Here is an 11,449-nt window from a genome sequence, read left to right as displayed (position 1 = left end):
TAACCACGTCCAAACTCCCCAGCAGGGCATCATCAACCGATGTTAGCTGCAGATTTGCTACGCACCCAGTTGTAGCACAACCCCTCTATGGGAGAAACTTACTGTTGTGAACAAGAGTCTGGTAAAATACCAGGGGCAAGAGCCCACAATTTCCAACTTATCCATCAACCACCCAGGGGAGGGATGAAAAACGAGAGATTAAAGAATAGAGAGATGTGCGCTGAGAGAAAAAGTGAGAAAAGGGTTTTGAGAGAAAAACCGAGCTTGAGAGCCGAGTGATGTGAGAATCACAAATAAGAAAGGGTGGGAATAATACCCGGTGAAACAGGCTCCCTGTGCACGTCTGTGTGTCGTGTCTTTTGTTTTGTTTGTCTCGATTCTTGCTTTGAGTCGTTCCGAGCGTGTCTCGACGTGTTTAGGTTGTTTACCTTTTGTTTTCTGTTGTTGAGTCTTTCTCGCTGTGTTCAGTCGTAGGCTCAATACCTGGTCGAAAACTCATCTCTCAATTTCAAAAATAAATCGTTTTGTGCTCAGAGTGCTGTGCCATCCTTCACGTCTGTGCAAAACAAGATTCTTTTTTCCATAAAGCTGCAGGGTCCACCCCCGATAAGTGTGAACGGTGAAACCAGGACCTATCTGAAGCTATGATGGTTCCAGACTGCAAAGCAAAGAAAAAAGAGCGAAAATCGAAGTATCTGAGTTTGTGTCAACTTCAGAAAATTCCGTGATTGTACTCCGGACGTACCTCTTCAGGGCCTTGTCAATGCTCCGAAATATGAGTGTACCTCTACCTCAGGCACAAGATCAATCCTGCTTCAAGGTTATACACTCTTCCACTTACATTGTTATGCACCCACTTCACTTGCATTGTAATGCATTATACCTATCAAGTTTCTTCCTCAGTCATGCACGATATTGTATGCACGGTTCATTCAAAGAAGTTCCGTTTTAAGGTCATTCACTTTTGTGTATCAATCACACACACTCACTTTAGTGTATCAATCACACTTCATTTGCCTTAGTGTATCAATCACACTTTACTCGCTTTGAGTATCTATCACCCACATTCTCATTTAGTGTATCAATCACACTCTCTTCACTTAGTGTATCAATCACATTTCTTTCATTTTGTGTATCTATCACACACATTCTCATTTAGTGTATCAATCACATTTCTTTCATTTTGTGTATCTATCACACATATTCTCTTTTTCTGTATCACACTTTCAGTGTATCAATCACACTTCATTGATTTAGTATATCAATCATACTTGTTCACTAAGTGCATCTATCACACTTTGTGTTCACTTTTAGTGTATCAATCACACTCTGTTCACATAGTGCATCTATCACACTTTGTGTTTATTTTCAGTATATCAATCATACTTTGTTCACACTGTGCATCTATCACACTTTGTGTTCACTTTTAGTGTATTAATCACACTCTGTTCACTAAGTGCATCTATCACACTTTGTGTTCATTTTCAGTATATCAATCATACTTTGTTCACACTGTGCATCTATCACACTTTGTGTTCACTTTTAGTGTATCAATCACACTCTGTTCACATAGTGCATCTATCACACTTTGTGTTCATTTTCAATATATCAATCATACTTTGTTCACACTGTGCATCTATCACACTTTGTGTTCGCTTTTAGTGTATCAATCACACTCTATTCACATAGTGCATCTATCACACTTTGTGTTCCCTTTTAGTATATCTATCATACTTGCTCACTAAGTGCATCTATCACACTTCGTGTTCGCTTTCAGTATATCTATCATACTTGTTCACTAGGTGCATCTATCACGCTTTGTGTTCACCTTTAGTGTATCCATCACACTACGCTTACCTAGTGTATCCATCACACTCTCTTCACTTTTGTGTATCTATCACGTATGTTTGTCCACTTAGTGTATCTATCACACTTCGTTCACTTTTGTGTATCTAACGCACATGTTCGTGAGAATTGCATAATTCTCTTACATCCTTTCTGCATGAGATGTAGTTTGGTTCATGTCTACTTGCTGGCATAGCATTCGCTTAAAATGTTGCATTTATTTTGCATAATTGCTTCATCACAGCTACATTCGCGCTATTTTGCGCATCGCACTGTTTTGTGCAGTTTACATTCGCGCTATTTTGCGCACCTCAATCGCACTGTTTTGTGCAGTTTATCATTTGCACTATTTTGCGCATTGCACTGTTTTGTGCAGTTTACTTTCGCGCTATTTTGCGCGTCGCACTGTTTTGTGCAGTTTACATTCGCTCTATTTTGCGCATTGCACTGTTTTGTGCAGTTTACATTCGCGCTATTTTGCGCACCTCAATCGCACTATTTTGTGCAGTTTATCATTCGCGCTATTTTGCGCATTGCACTGTTTTGTGCAGTTTACATTCGCGCTATTTTGCGCACCTCAATCGCACTGTTTTGTGCAGTTTATCATTCGTGCTATTTTGCGCATTGCACTGTTTTGTGCAGTTTACATTCGCGCTTTCTTGCGCATCGCACTGTTTTGTGCACCTTACTTGCATTTTGCATGCATCCATTCGCGCTATTTTACGCACCTCAATCGCACTGTTTTGTGTAGTTTATCATTCGCGCTATTTTGCGCACCTCACTCGCACTGTCTTGTGCATTTCAAATCACTCGCGCTTTCTTGCGCATCGCACTGTTTTGTGCACCTTACTTGCATTTTGCATGCATCCTATCGCGCTATCTTGCGCACCTCACTTGTACTTGTTAGTACATTACATTGTTTTGAATACAAACTGGCTTCGCGTGGCGTATAAGTCCAATTATCAAAGTCTTCATGCATATCATTTGCATCCTGCCCCTGAACTACGCTGGTTTGATTCCTTGCAAAGGGATACGTAGGCAGCCTGTGGGCGCAACAATTTATTTATCGATATTTTGTTTGTTTGTCCAAGTCTTCGGCCTTGTCAAAAATGGGTCGTCTCTGGGCTTTGACATTCACTCCCGTCATTGTTATGACTTTCGAGTTCTGTCAAAGAGGGGCAACTGTAGACACCCCATTTTTGACAGCCCTTAAGACTTAGGCGTTACTGATGGTTTACTTGGTGGAGACAGGTGTGCAGGGGAAATGTTCAGTTTCTTTGGCAAGGAGAGAGGCAAATCCTTCAAAACACTTTGTTTAGGAGTTTGGAGTTGAAGAAGAGAGGAAAGGAGAGGAGAAAAACTAATTTGGGAGAAGTTCGACATGAATCCGGGTAGAAGCGAGTCGAGCAGCCCTCGCTGAATCGGGCTTATCTGTCTGTACGCTTGGAGCTAGCTATGGGGCCACCACCGTCGGAAAGCTTACTTCCGGGGCTTCATTTTGCACTCAAGAATCTCCTAGAGCCAAGTCCGGGTGGGGGAGATATGATCAGTTGAAGTCGGGCATCATCCCGGTTGGATCAAATCTGCGCGGCTTCACGAAAAGGGCATAACTTTTTACACTGAACGAATTTTAATGCAAGGTTTGTGCCATTGGAAATCTAACTTTCGGGGCTTCAATTTGGACACCCACCGGCCATTTTTTGACCTTCGCAGCATCTATCGGCAATCTATTTATCCGGCCGGCAATTTATTGTGCCGACCGGCACTTTATTGTGCTGACCGGCAAATTTTGTTGGCCGACGACCTTCCGGAGCATTCTGCAGATTGAGTGTATGCCAGCTGTGCTAGCTGCAGGGCACAGAATGGATCCTCCATACACATGTATGGAGGATATGCACCCTTGTTTAGCTTCCTCAAGAAGCTTTACACTTTGTTTTGCCTATAAAGGAAGCTCTCCTCTTCCTTATACTAGGTTAGAAGAAAAACCAGCTGGGATTGATATATACATCCCTCCATATATCTCCCTCCATCTCTCTCTTTCAAGCTCAAGCATCCAAGTCCCTTGCATCATTCCTTCATCACTACCTAGCTCTACCATCACCACTCCAGTCCAGCAGCAAAGGAAGGGATTCCAGCAGCTTAGAGTCATCAAATCTGGTCCAAGAAGCAACAAAAGTGTTGGTCTTCAAGGGTAAGTAGACTTTCCCCCTTTTGTAGCTCTTTTTTGTGCCAATTTCTTAGCCATGTTGCTTATTGTTTTGGGCTCCGACCTTAACTGAAACTAGGTCTATTTTGAGCCATTCTACATGATTGTTGAAGGGCTCAACCCTCTTTGAGAACCCTATCTCACACTTGCTTCAATATCCTCCTTGAATGTCATTTTCTTGCATGCTTTGGCAGCCTATCATGCTTCTATTTTTGGTCTTTTTACAGGCCTAGAAATAGTCTTATTTTGACCTTCCTAACATGTTTCATCAAGGGTCTTTGGCTGTTTGATGAATATTTTGTATACCTCATGTTATAGCCTCTTTTGAGCCTCATTTTGCATTGCATTTCTAGCATGTTTGTATACTGTTTTGGAGTTTTTACAGTTCTTTAAATATGCTTATTTTTGGTCCCTCTTTAATGTTGTAGAAGGGAATTTTTCTGTTTGGACTGTGCATATACCACTTGCCTCTTTGGCCACCTTTTGGCCCTTTTTCTTGCATAAGAGCTTAGCCATATCTATGTTTGTTTTTAGGGTTTTTACAGTTCTGTAAAGTGGCTTATTTGTGGCCCCTCTTCAATGTTGTTGAAGGGCCCTAACCTATTTGGAGATAGCAGCTGTGAGTTGCTTCATAATCGCATGTTTAGGGCCATTTTTGCATGCCATTGTTGCCCTATCTTTGCTTGCTGTTTGGCCATGATTTATACTGGAAAAATGCTGATTTTGGGACTGCCTTGCTACTGTCTATTCATTGCATGTCCATATTGTGCATATTTGGTATAGCTATAGGCCATTTCGGGTGCCAAAAGTCCATGTTTCGGGACTATTCCATGCATCGGGTGTGTTTTCGCCTCATTTCGGGGCTGTTTTCCCCCACATTTCAGTGCTGAAATCCCATTGGCATGTTTGCATATCATTTTCCATGCCATTGCATTGCATTGCATATGCCATTACCTCGATTTGCGTGCCCGTGTGCACGCATTTCGAGGCACTTCATTTTCATCCATCGGCCTCTTATGTGAGTGTGGTTGAGGCTTTCTCATGTTAGTATAAGTCCATGTTGCATTCTATATGCCATTTTAGCCATTGCATTGCATATGCCATTGCCTCGGTTTGCGTGCCCGTGTGCACGCATTTCGAGGCACATCATTTTCATCTTATGGCCTCCTATGTGAGTGTGGCTGAGGTCCACTTGTATTGGTGTAAGCCCATCTTGTATTGTGTATGCCATGTTTCAAAGCGTTGCGTATGTTATGTTGTTAGCATTGTGTATGCCATGTAGTTGCATAGCATGCTTGTATTCCTGTTTGCATACCTAGGTTGCATTGCATCTTGCATGCATCACCTTACCTCTTGAGATGAGTATGACAGAGGTTAGGCCCCCTTGTGTGTTTATTTGGTTTGCATGCATTTTGAAATTGAAGTTGCACACTTGATTCTTTGGTCCATCATGCATGGAAATGCGTGATTGGTGGTCCGAGAATTGGGGCACATCCTCCTTTGAGTCATTAACATGATAAGGAATGTGATAGGTGCATAAATTGCTTGAATTGCATTGCCATGCAAGATTTTGCCCTCTGCTACTGTGAGTTGCAGGTTCTGCAGGAATTTATTGCCGGCCGGCAGTATTTAGTGCCGACCGGCAGTCAATCGATGGCCGGTGGATCTATTTTGTGCCGGTGACTAAATGCTACTGCCGGTGGAAATTCTGCTGAGCCGATGATATCCCCCAGTGTCCTGAGAGGCATCCCTGAGACTTTGGCAGTTTTCAGAGGAGCAGAGCAGGGAAAACAGAGGCAAACTATGCATGGCAGTGCGATTCCGAGCCAGTCCCGAGCATGTGTTGCATCTGGCCCTCGCCCCGAGGCGGTTTACTGTTTTTCTTTAGTTTAGTTAATTTGTTAATTAATTAAGCAATTTGTAATATTTAATTAGCTTGCGTAGTTAATTAATTTGTATTATTATTTTGGTCCCTCCGAGTGAGGGCATATTTGTAATAAGTGTGCGTGCGTGTGATGTATGTCTTCCAACCCCACTTCTTTCTTCCCTTTTATTTACCTGCTTATGATGGTAGATTAGGGCATATTTAAATTAGCATAACAGTATGATAGCTTGCGTGCATCCATACATCTGTCTTACATGCACCGGGCTCGGCGCATCATGCTAACTGCACTTGTATTTCAATTCCAAGTTGAGAACTTGTTAGTTGCAGCATTTCACATGCCATCTTTAGGATAGCCGAGCCTGTTTAGATTGCATCTTTGCATGTGTTGCATTAGCCATTTTTAACATGAACTAGGATCATGCATATGATTACTGACTAGTTTCTGTTTTGGCTCAGAGTACTAGGTAAGCTTTTATGCTTTAGCATATCGCATGCGTGTGAATGTTGCCATGATAGCATGATTACCATGAGGCTAGCTGCTTATGTGATATAACTGCTTGAATGCCTGTGGATGGAGGTTGAATTACCTAAATTGGAATAATGCATTAAAACTGTGAGTTTTAAGCCCACTAGATAGTGGCAAAATCATCTTTTCTAAAAGCCCACTTGAGGGTGGCGAAATCTGCATTTTAGCCTACTTGCGAGTAGCAAACCATTTTCAAAACAAACATGAAATGTTTTGTTCCAATTTGGGTGATTTGGTCTATACTTGTTTGCTGCGTGCATAACATAGTAATTCTAGGCTAACAATTGGTTTAAGAATACATAAAGTTTTCAAAAACGGATATCACGGTTAGTAGAGACCGGTCTTCGGACCGGGCGAAAGGGGGTGCTCATAGCTGACCTTCCCCGATCGTACCCAAGCTCTCGAGCCGAGACAACTCCGGTGATGACGGACATGTGGCCTTCGACATCGAGTCAGGGTTTCCTAAATTCTCCCAAAAAAAATATTTAGGTGGTGACTCTGTATCTGGCAAAGCAGTCCATGTTTGGCACTACTTTTTCAAAAATCTGTTTCTCAAAACGATTTGCCAGATTTGGACTCTTTGGTTCAGATTAAGAACCGAGACACTAATCGAGTCCGAACTGTAGCATGAGGCCCACGGGCGCGTCTACACAACCCCAGACAGAGGTTAAAGATGCCAAAATAGTGGCCTAATTATGTTGAAACTTAAGCTCAAAAAGCAAGAGAAGCATGCTCATTTGATGGCTCACAAGCAAGGCACAAAGCTCAACTCTCAAAAAGCACTTAAAGAGTGATTTAAGTGGAAGCATGGCAAAGATATAAGCTCTGAAATTACATACCAAATGATGCCATATCACACAAACATCACAAATAAGGCATGCTAGGAGTCTCAAAACTCAAGACTATGAAAGCCTACTATGCCATAGCTATACAAAGCAAGCCCCGAGAGGCCAAGACCACTCAAAACAGTCCTAAAGCATGTCAAAACAATGCCAAAAACATGTTGAAGTGTAGCCAAAATAAGCTAGAATGGGAAGCCAAATCACCAAGTACACAAGGTTAATGACCATGATTGCACTACAAGTGCTAGTACCAAACATGAGGTGACCCAACCAACCAAAATCAGAATTAAAGCATGTTAAATAATGGCAAAAAACATGCTGGAGTAGAGCTAATACATGCTAGAATTATAGGCTAAGACATGAAGCATGTTAGGCTAGCAAGTAGGATTACACTACAAGTGTATGAAGCATGCGAGAGGTGACCAAACCAGCCAAAAATAGAGTTATAGTAGGTCCAAAAAGTCACAAAAACATGCTTAAACTAAGCTAAGACAAGCCATAAAAACAAGCTACTTTGTAAGGCTAACAAGGCATAACATGGAGAGACAAGGAGGGGAGGCCACCCCCTCCTATTTGGGACCTCAAAACAAGTTTTCTACCACTGAAATTCCTTTGGAATTCAGTGGTTAAAGGGCCAGAAAAAAGGTTGTTTGAAATGCCTTGAAAGATGGCTCAAAAGGCTTTACAAGCCAATGAGCAAAGAGGGGAAACACCCCCTAGGCAAACAAGGCTTAAACCACCAATTTTAGGATTGAAAAACAGAGGTTTTTGTAGTTCAACACCACCCCAAAAAATAGCTCCAAAGTAGTTGAAAACTATGGCAAAGCTAGTATGCAAAACAAGCTAAGAGGGATAAGTGATTACCTTTGAAGCATAGCAGCAAAACAACCAATTTCTTGGCTCAAATGACCTTCCAATGGGCCAAAAAATAAGTTCCAAAGGACCTCAGTCCAAAGATATACAACTTTGGTTAAGGAAGGGTATGCAAATATGTGAAGAAAAACCACTTTCAAGCACAATATAGCACCATATAGGGAGAGAGAGAGAGTTTTCAGCCATGAAAATTTGTAGAGAGAGAGAGGTTTTAGTGTGAGAAGCCCTCAAAATTGCTAACCTCTTGAAAATGAGAGATATGGCTCCATATATAGCAAAAACAAGAGCTTGGCTGAAAATATGTAAGCTAGGACAACTGGCACAATGTGAAAACAGTTGGAGGAGAAATATCTGCAAAAAAATCTGAGTTTTTTTCATCGTTGGCTGGCAGGGGATCATTGATGGCCGGCAGTACATCATTTTTGGCTGGCAAGGATCATTTTTGGCTGGCATATGGCGTCAAACTCCATTTGTGGCCGGCACACTCCCATAGAGGCCGGCAGCAAAAATTAGTCCATGGTCCCGACTTCAACCAAGCATAACTCCTTCATCTAGACTCATTTTCAGGTCATTCTTGTGCCTAAACTGAAGCCCCAGAAGTCTTTTTTCCAATGGTGGCATCCTCACATCAACATTTCGAGTATGCTAAGAGATATCCCTCTTTTAGTGAAGACTGCCCAGTCTCGGTCCAACCGGATTGATGCTTAACTTCAACCAGCCATATCTCCCTCATCTGGACACGGCTTGAGGAGATTATTGAATGCAAAATGAAGCCCCGAAAGTCTTCTTTCCAATGGTGGTGGCCTCATAGCTGAAATCCAAGTGTACAAACGGATAGGCCTGATTTAGCGAGGATTGCTCAACTCTCTCTCAACGGTTCATGCCCATCTTCTTCCCCAACTTGGTTTCTTCTTTCTCTCCTCCAATTTTCTTCAACTCTAAACCTCTAAAAAAAATATTTTTTAAAGACCTTTTCAAAGATTTCACCTCTCTTTCATTCATTCCACTGTGTCCTTGCCCGGTTTACTGAAAAGCGCAATATTTAACAAAACGTGAGCCTCGGAACATCGTAGGAACATTTTCAAAAATATTTTAAAAGAGAGGGTTTTAAGATCTAAAATCTTTTTGGTCCAAAAAAATGAGGTGTGAGGTTTGGATTTGACGCTCTTCTTGCCAAAGAAATCAACCCTTGCACTGCACAACTTTCACCACCAAGTAAACCATCAGTAGCTCCCAAGTCTTAAGGGCGGTCAAAAATGGGGGGTCTACACTTTGCTATTGTTTCTTGGCTCTCGAGCGGCCTTTATTGCGCTCGAGTGGATCGAATTTATGTGTCTGACGCTCAAGCGTCAAACTCTTCGCTTGAACGGACTGTGCGTATATCAGATCGCGAAAGTGACTTTTTAAATCACTTTTTCTGTATTTTCTCTCTCTAAAACTTTCCATAACATAAGTTGAGTGCTTCTCTCTCTAAGATACTCTCTCTCTCTCTCTCTCTCTCTACATTTTAACCTAGATCTAGTGATCTCCTCACCCTCCTTCCTTTGATAAAAACTTTGAGCTCTTTAAGATCTCCATTTTCATTTGAGTAGAAGTTGATTTCGTCATCTTTGGAGTTCATTTCTTGCTTGGCTCATCTTCTCTTCTTGAGGTAGGGATAATCTACTCATTACTATGAGCTTTAACATAAACATTTGTCATTTTGTATAAATGGTTGGTTTGGGTGAAGTTAGGGTTTGAGTTTGAAATTATAAAAGAGGGGTTTCCTATTTTGGGCTCCATATGTGTATGAGAGGTCTTAAAAATGGGATTATTGTGTATAATGGGTGAAATTTGGCCTTGGGTACAATATTTGAGAAAGGGGGAAAAATGCCCTAGTTTGAATTGAATAAATAAATAATGAAGTCAATGTGAAATTATGAAATTAGTTTGGGAATTATGAAATTGGAGGAAGTTGTGATTAAATGGTGTAGTTGGATTGATAAATCACTCACCAATGGAAAAGTTAATAAATTATCTTCTTGATAGATTTATTTATCTGTTTAGAAATAACTATTTTAGGTTATCGGTGGAGGATAGCCATGATTGTTGTAGAAACTGCATGATGATTTGGTAAATTGAAACTAATCAATTGGAATATGTCATTGAATATGACGATTGGATGTAAGCATTGTATATGTGGTTGAATTGGTCATTGTATATGGCAACGTGTTTAAATACATTGTATATGTATCTTTGTTTGGAAGGAGATAGGGGATGTACTCCATTGTTTGGGAGGAGATAGGGGATGGACTCCATTGATAATTAAGTTGGCCGAAGTGTCCAAGGTGAAAGTCCCGAAATCTTATATATATTTGGGTGCCGGTTCCCTTGGACATAGTTCCGTAAAATGGCAAGATAATGGAAGTGTATGAATGATGTTTATGATTGAAGTGTTGATAATATGAGTTGTAGTCTTATTTTGAAATGTTTAGATGTCAATGAACTATGTCAATGAATTGATTTGAATGAATAAATGGAAGTGGATTGAAATATGGATGTCAATGTTGATTGATCATGGAAAGGATGTACGTTACTTTACAAGTGTTAAACATTTATTGGATGCTAATGTTTTAGTTTGTTCTCAAATATTGTTTAGCATATCTCTACTGGGCATTGGCTCACCCTATTTGGGACACCATTTTTCTGGTACAGGTGACATGCCGCCTCCAAGGTCATAGCTTGGGAGGTTTAGGAGTTGAAGACTCCGTTTTGTTATTTGTATTTTGTGTTAAATGTAAATCCAAGCTGAGGGCTTTCTATGTATAGAGCTAGGACTCTTATTTTGTTGTAACCAAGTGTTGACTTGGAAAGCTGTACTCCGTAGGGCATTTATTTTGTTGCTAACATGTAATATCTTTTGTAAAGAAGACTTTGATGAATGAACATATAATAGTTCTTCTATGTCTATGGATTATATGAATGGTTGTCTTATACTTTAATTTTGAGGGCGTTATACATCATGGGTCACAAGATTTTTTGGGAGCCACGCCATCATCGCCGTTATGCCATGCTATGTGATTGCCATGAGTTTTGTTTACGACCATTGACTGTGGTGAGACAACAATACAAGAAGATTGTACTCGAGTGCTCCTTCTGCACTTTGCTCGACTAGCCGGATCACAAGTGGTTGTATTTCCAAGATGTCGCTGATGATCTATTCATGATTCAATGGCTCATTTGGTTCCTCTTCTGTAGTCTGATACGTATACAATCTAACTAGGGTAGGGTTA

Source organism: Camellia sinensis, chromosome 6 (genome assembly GCF_055761805.1).
Source record: "Camellia sinensis isolate YWXY chromosome 6, ASM5576180v1, whole genome shotgun sequence".
NCBI classification, from domain to species: Eukaryota; Viridiplantae; Streptophyta; class Magnoliopsida; order Ericales; family Theaceae; genus Camellia; species Camellia sinensis.
This window is presented reverse-complemented; position numbering follows the sequence as displayed.